Raw genomic sequence first — 20,204 nt, forward strand, 5'->3', positions numbered from 1 at the left:
TACATAAACTATTTCCATAATAGGCAAATTGTCAGAAGAGTAAAAACTTTACAGATTAAGAAATGGTTAAACTGAATGATTTTATATTTAAGCAAATGAGACTCTTCTTAAGTCTTAATACAACGATATAGAAAATCTTGACTGTGGATACATTTTTACGACTACACTTTACAAAGAATTTGAAAGTTGAAACTTAAAAACTATATGGACCACTTCTTTGAAGAAAGTAATTGAAAAGCACTCATAGACCTGGCCTGGGCTTTCTTGTTCACTCAAGCAGTTTAAGTGACATTGTTTTGTGTGTGACACCAATGGAGAGGCTCGTCTGTGCATATATGTCATAAAGTTGAGTAAGGAGATGGAGAATTTCTAAATATAGTCCTTCTTTTTGATTGTATGTTCAATGTAGTGAACATTTGTTTAGGTGACTACTATGTGCCAAACACTGGGACCACAATGACTAGACAAAGTGAAGTGAAGTTGCTCAGTCGTGTCCAACTCTTTGCGACCCCATGGACTATAGCCTACTAGACTCCTCTGTCCATGGGATTTTCCAGGCAAGAATACTGGAGTGGGTTGCCATTTCCTTCTCCAAGGGATCTTCCCGACCCAGGGATCGAACCCAGGTCTCCCACATTGTAGGCAGACGCTTTACCCTCTGAGCCACCGGGGAAGCCCTGAATAGACAAAGTCTCTATGCAAATTGTTCATAGCTCATGCTGTCCTGCCTCAGCCCCCAACCCACATATATAAGCAAAATGATGTCTACTTTGCTAATCATTGCCTTACTTCTTAACTTCTTCAACTTAATATGCCTCATTACTCAAAACCCTGGCCACAGATGATTAGACCACAGATGATTTGACCACAGTCAAAATCTCTTCTGGGAATGAAATTAAGACTGTGAATGTTGATTTCAATTAGAGATGGTGGACACTTAAACAGAAAGAACATGTGAAGTCAGAACTGTAGTCAACATTTGGTAATTAAGCCTCTAGAATCAAGTCTAGAATTAATGACTTAACATCGCTTCCTACCAAGACATCCTGACTTTTCTAATCTGGCAACTACCAAGAATAGCTATATCCATTTATATCTATGGGTTTTTACTCATTTTTCTATCATTACCTTTCCCTTTCCACCTAAATCAAAATTTTCCAACCTTCCAAGAAAAATCCTCAAGCCCTACTTCTTTTATAAATTTTTTTTAATTGAAGTATATTGATTTACACTGTTGTATTAGTTTCTGGCATATAACAAAGTGATTTACTTATACATACATACATATATATGTGTGTGTATGTATATTTTTCATATTTTGTCCACTATAGTTTATTACAAGATACTGAATATAGTTTTCTGTTCTATACTAGGACATTGCTATTTATCTATTTTATATATAGTAGTTTATATCTGTAAACCCTAAACTGCTAATTTATTCCCATCTCTACCCCTTTCCCCTTTGGTAACCATAAGTCTGTTTTCTATGATGTGAGACTGTTTCTGTTTTGTAATAAGTTCATTTGTATCATATTTTAGATTCCACATGTAAGCAATATCATATATTTGTCTTTGTCTGACTGACTTCACTCACTCTGAGAATCTCTAGGTCCATCCATGCTTCTGCAAATGGCATTATTTCATTCTTTTTATGACTGAGTAGTATTCCATTGTCTATATATTCCACATCTTCTTTATCCATTCATCTGTCAATGAACATTTAGCTTGCTTCCATGTCTTGGCTATTGTGAATAGTGCTTCTATGAACACTGCATGCATGAATCTTTTTTAATTTATGGTTTTCTCTGGATACACAGCCAGGAATGAGACTGTTCTATCATATAGTAGTTCTATTTTTAGTTTTTTAAGGCACCTCTATACTGTTCTCCGGAGAAGGCAATGGCACCCCACTCCAGTGGGTGGATTTTCTTGCCTGGAAAATCCCATGTATGGAGGAGGCTGGAAGGCTGCAGTCCATGGGGTCGCTGAGGGTCGGACATGACTGAGCGCCTTCAGTTTCACTTTTCACTTGCATGCATTGGAGAAGGAAATGGCAACCCACTCCAGTGTTCTTGCCTGGAGAATCCCAGGGACAGGGGAGCCTGGTGGGCTGCCATCCGTGGGGTCACACAGAGTCGGACACGACTGAAGTGACTTAGCAGTATACTGTTGTCCATAGTGGCTATACGAATTTACATTCCCAACCACAGTGTAGGAGGGTTCCATTCTCTCCACATCCTCTCCAGAATTTGTTATTTGAAAACTTCTTGAGGGGGTTCCCTGGTGGTTCAATGGTAAAGAATCCACCTGCCAATGCAGGAGATGTGGGTTTGATCCCTGGAGAAGGACGATCTCTTGGAGAAGGAAATGGCAACTCACTTCAGTATTCTTGCCTGGGGAATCCCATGGACAGAGGAGCCTGGCGGCCTATAGTCCATGGGGTTGCAAGAGTCAGACACGATTTAGTGACTAAACAACAGCAATAAGACTTTTTGATGATGGCCAGTCCTGAATATTCATTGGAAGGACTGATGCTGAAGCTGAAACTCCAATACTTTGGCCACCTGATATGAAGAACTGACTCATTTGAAAAGATCCTGATGCTGGGAAAGATTGAAGGTGGGAGGAGAAGGGGACGACAAAGGAGGAGATAGTTGGATGGCATCACTGACTCAATGGACATGAGTTTGAGTAAACTCCGGGAATTGGTAATGGACAGGGAGGCCTGGCGTGCTGCAGTCCATGGGGTCACAAACAGTCAGACACGATTGAGCAACTGAACTGAACTGAACTGATTCTGACTGGTGTGAGGTAATACCTCATTGTAATTTTGATTTGCATTTCTCTAATAATTAGTGATGTTGAGCATCTTTTCCTGTGTCTGTTGGCCATTTGTATATCTTCTTTGGAGAAACATCTATGTAGGTCTCCTGCCCATTTTTTGATTGGGTTGATTTTTTCTTTGTTTTGTATTTTGTTATACTGAGTTGTATGAGCTGTTTGTATATTTTGGAAATTAAGCCCTTGTCAGTTGCACCATTTGAAAATATTTTCCCCCATTCTGTAGGTTGTCCTTTTATTTTGTTTATGGTTTCCTTTGCTGTGCAAAAGCTTATAAGTTTGACTAGGTACTATTTGCTTATTTTTGCTTTTATTTCTATTGCCTTGGGAGACTGGCCTAAGAAACCATTGCTACGATTTATGTCAGAGAATGTTTTACCTATACTTTCTTCTGGGCGTTTTATGGTGTCATGTCTTATATTTAAGTTTAAAAGCCATTTGGAGTTTATTTTGTGTATGGTATGAGGGAGTGTTCTAATTTCACTGATTTACATGTAAGAGAAAGTAATTCAATAAGCAGAAACTAAGATGTTCTAAAAATATTTGTTCTAATAAGGGGCAAAAAAAGAAATATTGGAATAAGTTAGCCAAAGCAATAACTAATTTTTTGCTTATGATGAAAACGAAAATTATACATTCCTCTGAAACCATAAAGCTCCTAAAAGTTAATTAGCTTTGTATTAATATTTTGATGCATCTCTGCACTTCTTAATCTAACTGCAAATTATTATTACATCAGCCATTCTGTCTGTGGCAAAATTAGGAAGGACAACACAGCCCCCAAGGTTGCTTATCCTTGAAAGATTTTCAGCTTGATATTTTGCTATTTGTCTGTTGGCTTATTTCACCCAGGATAGAAAAAGAGGAATGATTATCGTGTGGGTGTTTTTGCTTCATTTCCTTAGCAGTAGAACTATATTTCATCCACCTATCGAGGGTTGAGAAACCTCAGCTTAGAAAAGGAAGTAAACACAACCCATTTTCAATAGAAAGGAAACAGATCAAGTTATACCTGACATTCAGGGAGCCCAAGGGACTCTATTCCCCACCAATTAGAACAAAATTGAGTCTAGTTCTTTCTGCAGCTATTCTAAAGGAAGGTTTGGGGTGAAGTTTTCTGAACCTTCTGTTCTGTTGATGAATGACGGGGAAGCCATTGTTGATATCAAGGGATTAGTGGAAATGAGAATGAAGTATTGGCTCTCAGAGTTGGAAGAGAATTCAGAAGTCATTTATGTTTAAATATCTCCTGCAATGTTCCCACCAACTGGTCATTGCCTATACTTAAAAGCATTCCAGAGAATACTTGGATTCCAAGGTTGATTCATTCCATCTTTGGGTGGCTCATCATCATATTAGAGTGAAACATTTCTTCCTTTCCAGTCCCTTCATAGTAATAAATTATTATTTTAATATTGCCATAACTAGATTTTATCATTATAGCAATTACTGTTTTATACTTATTACGGTGTGTATCTACTAACAAGATATTTGACAAGTATTTCCCCCACATATAAAATTATAATAATAGGTACTGTTTATTGAACCATTATAATAAGAGATCAAAAAAATTAGTTATTTTATTGTTATTGAGCACTTAGGAGATCTTTGAGGCATAATATTAACCACATTATGGATACTTACTCATAAAATTCTCACAATCATATTATGATGCAGATGTCATGATTTTTGTATTGCAGATCAGAAAACTGAGACTCAAAGAAAACCATAGTTGTGTTCAGAGTCATACAGCTCAGTGGTAAAGTCAAGTTTCCTAGGTCCTAAGTTGGTGCTCAAAAAACTAGTCTGTACCACCTCCCAAATCAAGAGAGTAGCTCCATGCAAAGTCGCTGCAAACATTTCCTTGCATTGGATCAGATAAGTTCACTCACAAGGCTTTATGTAGTATTGCAAACATTAGTTCTGTGTGCATGTCTAATAGTAGCAAAAAAAAAAAACAACAAAAAGAACAAAACCTAAATTCACGAAAGCACATATTTTGCCAGTGTTGCTAGAAATCACTAGGGAAGAGTGCCCTCAGTTCATGCCATACTGGCAGACAAGAAAATGTCCCACTTTTATGGCCATGGCACCCATCCTTTGTTTCAGCTCAAGTACACCCTGAATTACACTTTTCCACTTTCTCTGTGCCAAGGGGCAGATAAACATTGATTTGACATGAAGTCAACCCAATATATCCACCCAGAGCAGCATGTACTCTCAGCATCACAGAGGATAATATCTAAAGTAAAAGAAAATAAGAGAAAACTCATGTTCCACCTGATATCACATGAACATACTTTAAATGTTTTTGCTAGATTTTGAAACTCTATTAAATATGTAGTGGATCATTTTGATGTTGTTTCAGTTGTTCTTCCAGCCACTATTATCATATGCTTGTCTCTACAAGAATCATGTTTTAGTTGCCAATTCCACAAAACTCTAACTAGTATCTTAAGTAAACTTTTAAAATTTGATTGCTTATTTTGTTACTACACTGGACCTCATCTGTAAAGCTTGTTTAGTTGTCTGATTGTTTGCCTCCAAATACATGTAACCTACCAAAAGTCTTATAAATTAATGCAACTTCTTGGCAATGAAATTACTCTGCAAGAATCCTGTAGACACGGGAAGGCTGTCTTTTTTGTCTAGAGATTATAGCAAAATTCTACCAACAGTCCCTTCTGAGCTAAGTATTGAGTACAGTATACAAAAGTGTAGTCCATCTTCATTACCTATTGTCTTAGTCACATATCACATTCATGGGGAATCTTGGATGACAAAGTTACTGCTGAACCACTTCACACCCATGGTGATAGCTATAATTAAAAAAAAAAACAATAAAGAAACAAGTGTGTGAAAAGAAGTGGAGAAATTGGAACCATTGTGCATTGCTAGTGGAAATGTAAAATGGTGCAGATGCTATGGGAAAGCAATTTGGTGGTTCCTCAAAAGTTAAACATAGGATTATCATATGACCCAACAATTCCACTCCTAAGTATATTTACCCAAAGAAATTGAAAGCAGAGGCTCAAAGAGATACTTAAACAATAATGTTCATTGCAGCATTAACAATGATAGCCAAAAGGTAAAATAACCTAAATGTGTATCAACAGATGGATGAATAAACAAAATGTACTATAATCATACAATGGACTCTTATACAGCCTTTAAAAGGAATAAAGTACTTGGAATTAACAGATATATACTACTACACATAAACCAGATAAACAACAAAATCCTACTGTATAGCACAGAAAGCTATATTCAGTACTTTGTAATAACCTATCATGGAAAAGAATCTGAAAAATAATACAAACTATGTATATATATAAATGAATCACTTTGCTGTATACCAGAAATTAACACAACATTGTAAATCAACTATACTTCAATGGAAAAAAAACAGAGAATGTGGTACTGACATATGCTACTACATTTATGAACCTTTAAAACATTATGCTAAGTGAAATAAGCCAGTCACAAAAAGACAAATATTGCATGATTCCACTTATTTGAGTTATCTAGAATTATCAAATTCATAGAAGGAGAAAGTATACTAAAGGTTTACAGGGGGTGGGAGAAAGTGAGAACAGAGAGTTATTGCTTAATGGTTTCAAAGTTTCTGTTTTGGAGTGATGAAAAATTTTGGAAATAGTAGTGAAGGTTGCAAAACATAAACATAACTAATACTACTGAATCTGTACACTCAGAAATTATGAAAATGTAAAATTTTTATGTTATGTATACCTTTACCACAGTTTAAAAGTATTAATAATGTAAAATACAAAAAAAAATTGAATGGGTAAATTGTACAGTGTGTGAATTATATCTTTTAAAGCTGTTATAGAAGAAAAACAATATTGCTGCTGAACTAGCAACAGTAAATTTGATGATGATGATGAAAGACAATCATTCTAACAAAAGCAACAGCTACCATTTGGCAAGCATCATGCTAGGAGCTTTACACAGATTTACCTCACAATAATTCCTTAAGTTAAACATAACTGTATTGTCTCACTTTTCCATGAGGTGCAAGGAGCTCAGGTAGCTCATGTTATTTGTGTAGGATCACAGAACTAATCAATGGTGAACTGAAGTGTGTCTGAATCCAAAACGAATGCTCAAACTACCTCTCTAGACCATATCCCTTGAAATTTGGAGTATTTGTTGAAGTGCGAGCCTATAACTCCATTTGGGGTAAGGGAGAAAGGAGGAGTCCTACTCTTTCACTTTAATAAAAGAAATCTAATGCCTTCATGTGAGCATCTCAAGTTCCAAAACGATGCTAGTCTTGAGCCACATATACCTCTATGAGATAAAGTCTGAGTTGGAATAAAAGATATGATGACTAAAAGTATGGCAGCCAGATAGGGACTAATTAGGGAGACAGAAAGTTGTTGAATTAAGAACTTGGTCTCTGTTGACAGATCAACTTGAATTTCAATCAATCTTCCACTTTCTCTCTGTGTCATTTTGTGCAAGTCACTAAATCTCTCTAAAACCCACTTATCTCATCTATAAGATGAAACTAATGCCTTTACTAAATAAGTCTGATGTGAGGATTAAGGGCAATAATGCTTGTAAAGCATCTGGAACAGTTCCTGGCATAGATTCAACACTCAATGCATGGCACCTTTTATTGCTACAGTGTAGAACTGGATGGTAACTTTAGCAAAATAGAGTAAAGAGGCAGAAACTGTACTAGTGAGGTAAGATACAGAAATCACAAGACGAGGTGAGTTCAATATTAGGGAAAAAAACAACTGTGTTTGTCCTGTGTTTTTCTCTCAACAGCAGAAGGAAATTAAACATCTTCTCCAGAGATATACAGGGCTGGGTGAATCTGAAGGGACTTGGGGGAGGAGAAAAAGGGCAGAGTTAACTTTCTGTGGACTCTTAGGACTTTATGGAATCAGTACAAAATTATTTTATCCCAGCCTCTACACTCAGTGTATATTGAAGATAATTTTATAACTATCCCTCTCCCTTCCTCTCTCTTTTAAGCAATGAACTTTATGTAGATGCCATCTCAGACATTACATACATAACTAAGAGATAAGTAAGAGGTTACAAATATTGTTACCATTAATAGTAGGGAGAGCCCAGATTCCACAGATGACTCAGATTTAGTACTAAACAATGTATATTGGGTCCTCCTCAAGTGGTTCTCTTGTCTCCTAATAATCTGAGGATGAAATGAAAGGGTTCAGTAAAGACTCCCATTCTGCCTCACTTTTTAAAATTATAAATATAATATTTACATGTGGGAATAAAAATTAAACCATACAGAGGTAAATAAAAGGAAAGCCTAAAATGCTTCTCCTTCCCACCTTTGTTCCACCTCTAATCTTAATTTCCAATTGTAACAGGCAGTTTTTATATTTAATTTTTCTTGTGGTTACTTCCATTACTATAAATTAGTGGTTCTCAAATATCTGTGTACATAAGAATTACCTGAAAAGCTTGCTGCTTGCTTAGAAAGCAGATTACTGGGCATCACTCCAAAAACATATGGGGTATAGCCAAGGAATCTGAATTTTTTAAAACTACAGTGGGTAATTTAGACTCAAGTAGTTTGTGGGATGAACTTTGAAAGACACTATTATAAATTATAAATTATGCATTTATATCTCTATATTTTAACCAAACAACTTATTAGCAGTGACTTTTCAATATTGAAGATGGGAAATTTTAGCACACAATTTGCTCTCCCTTTCAACATTTTGTAACATTATTTTAGTCTTTAGTTCTCTATTGATTGCCATTTTAATTTTATAATGCAACTAAACTTTCACTTATTGACACATCATGTGGTTCAGTTCAGTTCAGTCACTCAGTCTTGTCCAACTCTTTACAACCTCATGGACTGCAGCACGCCAGGCTTCCCTGTCCATCACCAACTCCCGGAGTTTACTCAAATTCATGTCCATTGAGTCGGTGATGCCATCCAATCATCTAATCCTATGTCGTCCCCTTCTCCTCCTGCCCTCAATCTTTCCCAGCATCAGAGTCTTTTCAAATGAGTCAGTTCTTCGCATGAGGTGGCCAAAGTACTGGAGTTTCAGCTTTAGCATCATTCCTTCCAAAGAAATCCCAGGGCTGATCTCCTTCGGAATAGACTGGTTGGATCTCCTTGCAGTCCAAGGGACTCTCAAGAGTCTTACCCAACGCCACAGTTCAAAAGCATCAATTCTTCGGTGCTCAGCTTTCTTTATAGTCCAACTCTCACATCCATACATGACTACTGGAAAAACCACAGCTTTGTCTAGATGGACCTTTGTTGGCAAAGTAATGTCTCTGCTTTTTAATATGCTGTCTAGGTTGTTCATAACTTTATGTGGTATATATTGACTTTCACAGTATAGAGTAAGAAATTTAATCTTTCTTACACTTATCTACCTTTCATCCTTCCTCCACCTCCCAGACATCTGTCAACTTTGTGCTCTGTGCTCTGTCACTCAGTCGTGTCCAACTCTTTGTGACCCTTTGGACTGTAGCCCATAAGACTCCTCTGTCCATGGGATTTCCCAGGCAAGAATACTGGAGTGGGTTGCCATGCCCTCCTCCAAGGGATCTTCCTGACCTATGGATCAAACCTGAGTCTCCTGTGTCTCCTGCATTGCTGGGGAATTCTTTATTGCTGAACTATTGGAGAAGCCCAGCTTTACCTTTACTATAATCAAATTTACTATGAAATGATTCTACAACCAAAAGGCATAAACATATCTATATTGATATGATTAATGTAAACCTTATTTCCTTCTGAATCAAGGTGCATTTTTGTACAATCAGATCAGATCAGATCAGTCGCTCAGTCTGTCGACTCTTTGCGACCCCATGAATCACAGCACGCCAGGCCTCCCTGTCCATCACCAACTCCCGGAGTTCACCCAGACTCATGTCCATCGAGTCAGTGATGCCATCCAGCCATCTCATCCTCTGTCGTCCCCTTCTCCTCCTGCCCCCAATCCCTCCCAGTATCAGAGTCTTTTCCAATGAGTCAACTCTTCGCATGAGGTGGCCAAAGTACTGGAGTTTCAGCTTTAGCATCATTCCTTCCAAAGAAATCCCAGGGCTGATCTCCTTCAGAATGGACTGGTTGGATCTCCTTGTAGTCCAAGGGACTCTCAAGAGTCTTCTCCAACATCAATTCTTTGGCGCTCAGCCTTCTTCACAGTCCAACTCTCACATCCATACATGACCACAGGAAAAACCATAGCCTTGACTAGACGAACCTTTGTTGGCAAAGTAATGTCTCTGCTTTTGAATATGCTATCTAGGTTGGTCATAACTTTCCTTATAAAGACATATAAATATATGTCACAAAACCTTAAGCACTAAGAATCTGTGCTACTGCTCCAGTTTTTCTTACACTGTATCAATTGCTTAAAATCAAATCAGTTTCCTCCATATTTGAGTTGTGACTTTCTTGTATATATTTTTCTTTCTGGAGAACTTATTTTATCCTAATGATCAGAAAATATATACTTTTATTACTATATCACTAAGATCATACAATTTCTTAGTCACACCACTACTTTCTGGGTTGGCTGAATCCTGGGAGCTTCTTTTTAGTATAAGACTATATTATTCTATTGCTTCTTAGAAGCACCCTCTCCTCAACTTCATGTTAGTTAAAAGTGAACTCACATTTCCAAAATGGAAAATTATCTGAATCTTAGCACATCTGAAAATATCTTTATTTTGCCTTCATAAATGATTGCTATTTTAGGTGTGTGTAGAATTCTTGGTTGAAAATAATTTTCTAGGACTATTTGAAAATTTAAAACTTCTCTGCATCAAAGGACACAATCAGCCAAGTGTAAAGGCAACCTATGGAACAGGAGAAAATATTTTCAAATCATATACATGACAGAGAGTTGATATCTAGAATATATAAAGAGCTCCTACAACTCAACAACAACAAAATAACTCAATTAAAAGATGAGTAGGGAGGGAGTTTTCCTAGTGGTCTAGTGGTTAGGATTCAACAGTTTCACTGCCATGGCCCAGGCTCAATCCCTGGTCAGGGAACTAGATCCCACAAGCCAAAATGGGGGAAAAAAGATGAACAAAAGACTTGAATAGACTTTTATCCAAAGAAGATACATAAATGGTCTATAAGCATATGAAAAGATTCAACACCACTAGTCATTAGGGAAATGCAAATCAAAACCACAATGAGAAATCACCATGTACCTGTTAGAATGACTAATATAAAAAAAAGAAAGAAAATAACAATTGTTGGTGAAGATGCAGATAAATTGGAATCTTTGTACACTGTTGGGAATGTAATAAAATGGTGCAGCCACCATGGAAAACAGTATGGTGGTTCCTCAAAAAGTTAAAAACAAAACTGCCACATGATCTAGTAATTTCACTTCCGGATATATCACCAAAAGAACTGAAAGCAAGGTCTCTCTATTCACCCATGTTCGTACGAGCATTGTTCACAATAGCCAGATGGTGGAAGCAACCCAACTGTTCATCAATGGACAAATCAGTAAACAAAATGTCATATGTATTACATACAATGGAATATTATTTAGCCTTTAAAAGGAAGGAAATTCTGATACAGGCTTCAATGTGGATGAAACTTGAAGATATTTTATTAAGTGAAACAAGTCAGTCATGAAGATAAATGCTAGGGACTTCCCTGGTGGTCCAGTGGATAAGAATCCTCCTTGCAGTGCAGGGAATGAGGGTTTGATCCCTGGTTGGGGAACTGAGATTGCACATGCTGCAGGGCGGCTAAGGCTGCATGCCACAACTAGAGAGTCCATATGCTGCAATGACTTCGGGTGCCACAACTAAGACCCCACACAGTCAAACAAATAAATAAACATTTTTTTTAAAAGACAAGACTGTATGATTCCTTTTATATTCAGTGCCTAAATGAGTTGGATCCATAGAGACAGAAAGTAGAGTAGTCTTTGCCAGGAGCTAAGGTAGGGGAATGGGGAGTTATTGTTTAATGGGTATAGAGTTTCAGTGCTTCAGGATGAAAAAGTTCTGGAAATTTGTTGGATAACAATGTGAACTTAACATCACTAATTCATACACTTAAAAATGGTAAGTTTTTAAGATGGTAAATTTTGTGCTATGTGCATTTTATACAATTTGAATTTTTTAATGCTGAAAATAATAATAATAATTTTCCATTAGAAATATGAAAGTATTGTTGTATTCCCTCCTGATAATTGACTAATACAATTTTATTGTGATTCTTTTGTAGCTAAGATGTTTTTTCCTCTCTAAAATACTTTATGTTCTTCTCTTCATCTTTGACATTCTGAAATTTCATAAGAATATGTCTAATTTGTCTTGCTGGACATTAGAAAGGTTTCTTTCAATCTGAACATTACAACTTTTCTTCAGTTCCTAGAAATATTATATTATTTTCCATAATTTTATCCCCTCATTCAGTTCAGTTCAGTTCAGTCACTCAATTACCACTGTCTTATTTTTAAGAATTTAGCATGGATCCACCTTCTTAATCTCTCTTCTCATATTTTTACATTCTTCATCTTTTTCTTCTGTCACAGATTTCTTTGATTACTTTATTCATGTCTTTTTATTCAGTTTATATTTTGGCAATAATGTTGTTCTTATTTGTACTCTGATAATTCTTTTTTCTTAGCAGATTAATTTTGTTTTATATACAAGCTCAAATGTCTCTGATGATACTCATTAAATTTTTTTTAAACTTTTCTTCTCTGAATTATCTGATTCCACTATAGACTTATCTGCTCTGTTTATTGACTTTTGTGCTGGTTGGCTTTTCTCAAATGTAGGATGGTCCTTAGTTGTCCCTTTATTGTTCTCTAAAGTCACTTTTCTGAATAATCAAATAGCTACCTAACAACATTTAGCTGTGACTAGGACACCATTGGAGAAGGCAATGGCACCCCACTCCAGTACTCTTGCCTGGAAAATCCCATGGACGGAGGAGCCTGGTGGGCTGCAGTCCATGGGGTTGCTAGGAGTCCGACACGACTGAGCGACTTCACTTTCACTTTTCATTTTCATGCATTGGAGAAGGAAATGGCAACCCACTCCAGTGTTCTTGCCTGGAGAATCCCAGGGACAGGGGAGCCTGGTGGGCTGCCGTCTATGGGGTCGCACAGAGTCGGACACGACTGAAGCGACTTAGCAGCAGCAGCAGCAGCAGCAGCAGCAGCAGCAGGACACCATTAAATGGCAGCCCCCCTTTAAGTAACAGAAGCAAAGTAGCATTCAGGCAGGATGGCTGCAAACAACCTTTGCCTTACCAAACCTCCTTATACACACTATACATTCCCAGCTACCATTAGATAATATCTCAAGGCACACAATATAGCTAAGTCATGCTTCATCATCAGATAGGATGTACCTAAATCTGTATTTGAAATAGTTTATCAAAGAATTTTAAGGGTTGGCTTTGGCTGAAACTAATTATCATTGTATTCAATTCTTTTTTTTTTTTCCTTTGACTGCACCACGGGGCATGCGGTATCTTTGTTCCCCAGCCAGGGACTGAACCCATACTCCTGCAGTGGAAGCATAGAGTCCTAACCTCTGGACCACCATGGAACTCCCTGTATTTAATTCTTAAAGAGCACTTCAATTTTCTTTTTATTCATTTGTGCTTGAATTATTGTTGTTGTTGTTGTTATTCTTCACAGAAATCTTTTAGGCTATTTGTCAATTTTGTGACAAAGAGTCAATCATCTTGACTATAATTCAGTTCAGTTCAGTCGCTCAGTCATGTACGACTCTTTGTGACCCCATGAACCACAGCATCCCAGGCCTCCCTGTCCATCAACAATTTCCGGAGTTCACCCAAACCCATGTCCATTGAGTTGGTGATGCCATCCAATCATCTCATCCTCTGTTGTCCCCTTCTCCTCCTGCCCTCAATCTTTCCCAGCATCAGGGTCTGCTCTTTTCAAATGAGTCAGCTCTTTGCATCAGATGGCCAAAGTATTGGAGTTTCAGCGTCAGCATCAGTCCTTCCAATGAATATTCAGGACTGATCTCCTTTAGGATGGACAGGTTGGATCTCCTTGCAGTCCAAGGGACTCTCAAGAGTCTTCCCCAACACCACAGTTCAAAAGCATCAATTCTTCAGTGCTCAGCTTTCTTTATAGTCCAACTCTCACATCCATACATGACCACTGGAAAAATTATGATTAGAGCACATTTAAAGCAATTATGATTAGAGCCACATTTAAAGTACAAGATAACACAATATACTGAAAATGAACAGATGAGTGAAAGTCTTAGTTTTGGTTCCCTCAGAAGCAGAGCCTGAGTAGAGGATTTGAGTGTAAGTAGTTTATTTGAGACGGAGAAGGCAATGGCAACCCACTCCAGTGTTCTTGCCTGGAGAATCCCAGGGACAGAGGAGCCTGGTGGGCTGCCATTTATGGGGTCACACAGAGTCGGACATGACTGAAGTGACTTAGCAGCAGCAGCAGCAGCAGCAGTTTATTTGAGAACTGACTCTAGGAAGCTCCAGGAAGAGAGAGGGGAAACAAGAAACAGAAGTAGGCTAATGAAGAGTACATTATTGAGCAAATGACCACGGTGGATGACTGGGACAGAATCCTGCTGGCAATTTCTAGGAGATCACATAAGTTATCCTGTAGAGTTATATACTATATACTTCATAGTGCCTGCCCACCAGTTTTTCTTTTCCTTTCATTTTTTTGCCTAAAGGTTTCCTAATTTCTTGCAAGCTCAGCTATGACTCTAATAATTTTCATAATAGTTGTATTTTCTAACTATTTCTGTATTTTCTAACTATTACATTGTAGGAGAGTTTTCAGTTTAATTTACCATATTATCCATTTCCCCACAAATATAAATGTTAAGACTAAAGAAAGACTAAACAAAATCAATAAAATTATAAGATGTAAATATCTTAGAAAAATGCCTAGCACCCTATGAGAGCTTATTAAATGCTGTCATTTGCTAATAATGAGATGATAGTAACAGAAATCATAGATGTAGGTGCAGTATTGAAAGAAAAAGAGTGAAAAATTGATAGGACTACTCTTGGTGTTCCTGAAAGGAAGAACAACAAGAGTGTCCCAACAGTGTTCCATTTCTATTACTCTCACTAAAGTCCCATTCTCTGAACATGTCTCAGTTTGCATACTTGAACAACATATATGAATTATGTGAGAAAACATTTCATTTTATTAGCAGGTGGTATAAGAACATTTTTGTAGGGAAAGAACAGTTTTATTAAAAAGGGTTTGATAAGCTCACTATGGGGTAGAAATAATTTTCAGATTGCTGAAGTTTCATCAGAAATGAGAGAGGGTCACAGCCTATTAAATAAGAACATGTTTGGGAGTTTCCTCGGGGAAGGATCAAGGAGATGAGGCCCCTAACTGTTGGAGTGCCTGAAGAAAGATTTAGAGGAAGAATCAAAGTGTTGAATGGAGACATTTCAATACTGCTGTGTGTTGTGAACTAAAGCTTCTCTCCTGTAAGTCCCCTTTGAAATCCTTGATACAACTTTCACTATTCACTAATCATTTTAAGTGAATGGAGTTTCAGTTTGGAGGAGCCCAAAAAGACCTGAGTGACATGGAATTCCCTGGTGGTCCAGTGGTTGGGATGCCACTCTTTCACTGCTGAGGGTGCAGGTTCAATCCCTGGTTGGGGAACTAAGATCCCACAATGCTCAACACACAGCCAGAGAAATAAAAAAGACCCGAGTGACAATACCAATACTCCTCCCCCTTGAGAGCGGGAGCAGTGAGATATTCTATGAACTGCCCCTCCAACTAAAGGACTGAATGGAGAAAAGAAGGGCCTTCTGGAGAGAAGGAGCAACGTGGAGCATCTTCTTGGAAATGAAAGCAGATCAATGACGATACATACCAGAGTACTGGGTGGTAATGAGGCAAGACGTTTGACCAGAAAAGGCAGGGGAGAGCCTTCAGTGCTGAGCCAAGGGCATATAATTTTTAATATAGATGATAAGGATCATTGAACATTTTTCAAGCCGGGTATGTATTCCCATTTAATAGGTAATTATTGAGAGTTTGAGATAATGCTTTGTAGAGAAGTAAGACCAAAGGCAGGCCAGAAAACTAATTTAGGACTATTGTACAGTCTCGGCCTAAGGAGGATGAGAACATAGATAAAAAAAGGACAGCTGGCCTGGAGGTGATGGGAAAAATTCGATAACTATCAATAAGATAGAACTGATGAACTTAGGAACAGCATTGTACTAGTAAGGTAGGCTAAGCTGCAGTAAAAAAATACACCTAAATATATACAATGGTATAAACAATATAAAAGTTTATTTCTTGTTTATTCTCCAAGAAAGATGTTCCTTGTCAGCTGGAGACTCTCCTTCATTTGATGATTCAAGAATCCAGTCTCCTTCCATCTTCTGATTCCAATATCCATTAGAATCTTCATGATAGTCAGCAAAAGGGGAGGGAGAATGTGAAGGGGGCACACCCTCATTTGAAAAACTGGCCAAGAAATGGCTCACAACATTTCCACACACATTCCACTCACTAGTACTTAGTACCATGGCCATATCTTACTGAAGTTTGAGAAATGTAGTCTAGCTGCATGCCCACAAAGAATGAAAAATGGATTTTGGAAAACATCTAGAATTCTCAACATGATCACTGAGGGAAAGAACAGATCTTAGAGTAACTCCCAGAATTCAGATTAAATAACTAGATGACTGGAATACAGGTTTGATTGGAGAGAGGCAGGATAATGAGTTCAGTCTGAAACATTACTGAGTTAGAGATGCTCATGAATTATTAGGTTGGTGCAACAGTAATTGCGGTTTTTACATTGTTGAAATTTGCCTTTGATATAGAAAAACATTCTTAAATAAATGTGGTTATGTTATACATCATTTTAATGAGCATTTCTCAATTTATTATTTTTTTGCTAATGACTTACATATTTTAGACTTTGGGAATTATGCTAGACAAAAAGCAAATTTGAGCGATTTTCTTATTTGAGTTCAAAATGGGTCATAAGGCAGCAGAGACAACTTGCAACATCAACAATCCATTTGGCCCAGGAACTGCTAATGAATGTACAGAGCAGTGGTGGTTCAATAAGTTTTACAAAGGAGATGAGGGCCTTGACAATAAGGAGCATGTGGCCAGCCATCGGAAGTTGACAACAATTGAGAACCATCATTGAAGCTGATCCTCTTACAACTGCATGAGAAGTTGCTGAAGAACTCAACGTCGACCATTCTACAGTCATTCAGTGCTTGAAGCAAATTGGAAAGGTGAAAAAGCTTGATAAGTGGGTGCCTCATGAGCTGAATGCAAATCAAAAAAATTGTCGTTTTGAAGTGTTGTTGTCTCTTATTCTATGCAACAATAACGAACCATTTCTCTATTGGACTGTGACCTGTGATGGAAAGCGGATTTTATATGACAGCTGGTGATGACCAGCTAAAGTGGCTGGTCCTAGAAGAAGCTCCAAATTACTTTCTAAAGCCAAACTTGCACCAAGAAAAGGTCACTGTCACTGTTTGGTGGTCTGCTGCCCGTCTGATTCACTACAGCTTTCTGAATCCCAGGGAAACCATTACATCTGAGGAGTATGCTCAGCAAATCAACAGGATGCACTGAAAACTGCAGTGCCAGCAGCCTACACTGGTCAACAGAAAGGGCCCAATTCTTCTCCGTGACTACACCCAACTGCATGTTGCCCAACCAATGCTTCAGAAGTTGAACGAATTGGGCTACAAAGTTTGGCCTCATCTGCCATATTCACCTGACCTCTCGCCAACTGACAACCACTTCTTCAAGCATCTTGACAACATTTTGCAGAGAAAACACTTCTACAACCTGCAGGATGCAGAAAATGTTTTCCAAGAGTTTGTCAAATATCGAAGCACAGATTTTTATGCTACAGGAAAAAACTAACTTATTTCTCATTGGCAGAAATGTGTTAATTACAATGGTTCTTATTTTGATTAATAAAGATATATTTGAGTCTAGTTGTTTGTTGTTGTTGTTGCTACTGTTCAGTCACCAAGTTGTGTCCAACTCTTCATGATCCCATGAACTCAAGTACACCAGGCTTTCATGTCCCTCACTATCTCCCAGAGTTTGGTCAAGTTCATGTCCATTGCATTGGTGATGCCATCCAACCATCTCATCCTCTGTTGCCCTCTCCTCGTTCTGCCCTCAGTCTTTCCCAGCATCAGGGCCTTTGCCAATGAGTCAGCTGTTCACATCAGGTGGCCAAAATATTTGAGTTTCAGTTTCAGCATCAGTCCTTCCAATGTGTATTCAGGGTTGATTTCCTTTAAGATTGACTGGTTTGATCTCCTAGTTATAATGATTTAAAATTCAAGGTCTGAAACTGCAATTACATTTGCACCAATCTACCTGTGGGAAATATCCACTATATCAGTCTATGCACATCTTTAAGGATTATAGACATACAACTTTGGCTATTATGTTCCCCTGGAGCTTCCTGGGTGGCTCAGTGGTAATGAATTTGCCTGCCAAAGCAGGAGATGCAGGAGATGTGGGTTTGATCCCTGAGTTGGGAAGATACCGTGGAGGAGGAAATGGCAACTCACTCCAGTATTCTTGCCTGGACAATCTCATGGACAGAGGAGCCTAGTGGGCTACAGACCATGGGATTGCAAAGAATTGGACACGACTGAGCACACATGCACTAAATCTTGTATAAGCTTTAAATGTGTATGCAACATGCAGAAGATTTATTTGAATCAAATCTCTGAAAACTTTTCCATTGAATCCTCCACTGGTCTGTACTCACAGGCACAGATGGGAAAAATACAACTTAATATTATTCCAAAGCAGGAAGCAAATTGATTTCCCACGAAAGCTAAACGATATGTTCTATTCAAAACAGAATTATTACACAGTGCACAGCCATCCACAATCGAAAGAGACTGTGAGCATTATCCTGGCATGGCTGTGCTTAATTTCAAATCATGGGACTGGCAGAGGTGGGATTCTTTGCTTGTTTATTTTTCAGAGATCTCCTTTTAAAAATAAGCTCTATGCACTTGAGGAAGCTGAAAAGGAGCTGTTAAAGTATCTGATGCTTTGAGAGTAGGCTCACTTCAGTTCTGATTCTCTCAAAGTAAATTGCTTCAACATGAAATCAACTCTCAAATTCTAAGGTACCATCTTCTCACTGTCTGTAAACCAGCCATTAAGACAAATCTGAGTGTTGTTAAGCTCACTTGGTAAGTCAACAAGACTTCAGTGTTTTTGATGATTATCTTGGGGCCTGAGAGTGTCTTGTCACCTATAAGACAGGTTTTTCACTTGAATGATCCAGGTGACTGGATAAATTTAAATAGTTCCATCTTTTTTTACCTTCAAGAAAATAATAAAGTATGTATCTTCATTATTAATAAACCCATATAATAACACTTAAATTAAGATTTTCTGAACCTTTTATGTGTCAAACTTTGTTTCATTATTAATTGTGTGATATTGGTACAAGATAAATGCCTCACTTGGTACCATCACAAAACAGGAAGTTTGGTGAGTCTACATATTTTAACACATTCAGTCAAGGTCAGCTGAGATAATATAATTCAATAATAAATGGCTATAAAGTATGCTTAAGGATTGTCCAAAATATTATCATGTGAAATATAGGAAAACAGGAGAAAAAAAATAAAATATATAAAATAAAAACGTTATGGAAACCTGTATATCACAAATATACCCAAGTATTTCAAGAGAGAAAGGGAGAGAGACACACAGAGAGAATGTGTACACAGTGCTTTTTGCCTTTGGAGGAAAAAGACTCTGGCTGTACAATAGTTTGAGTGTTAGAAAAGACCCGAGCACAAAATGCCAAAATGACATAAATGAAAAAGGCTCTCTTGCTATCCTTCACAGAACAAATATTTTTCTACTCATACCAATGAAAACCCCAGATACTAAACAGCCAGCCAATATGTGTTTACTTCTCCCTATTATGTAACCTGTCTTTCCCCTAACTCTCATACTCCACAGGGAAGTCAGAGTTCTACAAACAACCTGAGATGAAATCATCATTATTATGGCTTTTGCATGCCGTGTTATGGCCTGGTCCCATAATTCTAAGGGCTAAGCCCATAGAGATGAAAAAGATTAGCAAAAGCTCTTTGCCACTCTAGCTGCGGGAGTCCACTTGGAGGGCTTCTCCACTGACTAACCCCCATGGAAATCTAGTGCCGGATTTTGTATCACTACAAAACACAAGGCTGCTTTATACACCTCTTTACGTGGATGCCAGATGGAGCTGCCAGTAGGAGAAAATGACTAGGTCTTGAATCTATATTTCTTCCAGGTTTGAGGGAAAAAGGAAAATCCGTCACATGTCAATTGATAACA

At 37.8% G+C, this 20,204-nt stretch overlaps 1 pseudogene; it reads left to right on the plus strand.

Moving 5' to 3' along the window:
• The window catches only part of LOC147339878 (histone-lysine N-methyltransferase SETMAR-like), a 35,625-nt pseudogene extending 17,662 nt beyond the window's left edge, over window positions 1-17,963 (plus strand).
• The last annotated feature ends 2,241 nt before the right edge of the window (window positions 17,964-20,204 follow it).

The sequence above is a fragment of the Bos grunniens genome, chromosome X (assembly GCF_055505025.1).
Source record: "Bos grunniens cultivar Pamir isolate PY7600 chromosome X, Bosgru_T2T1.0, whole genome shotgun sequence".
NCBI lineage: Eukaryota > Metazoa > Chordata > Mammalia > Artiodactyla > Bovidae > Bos > Bos grunniens.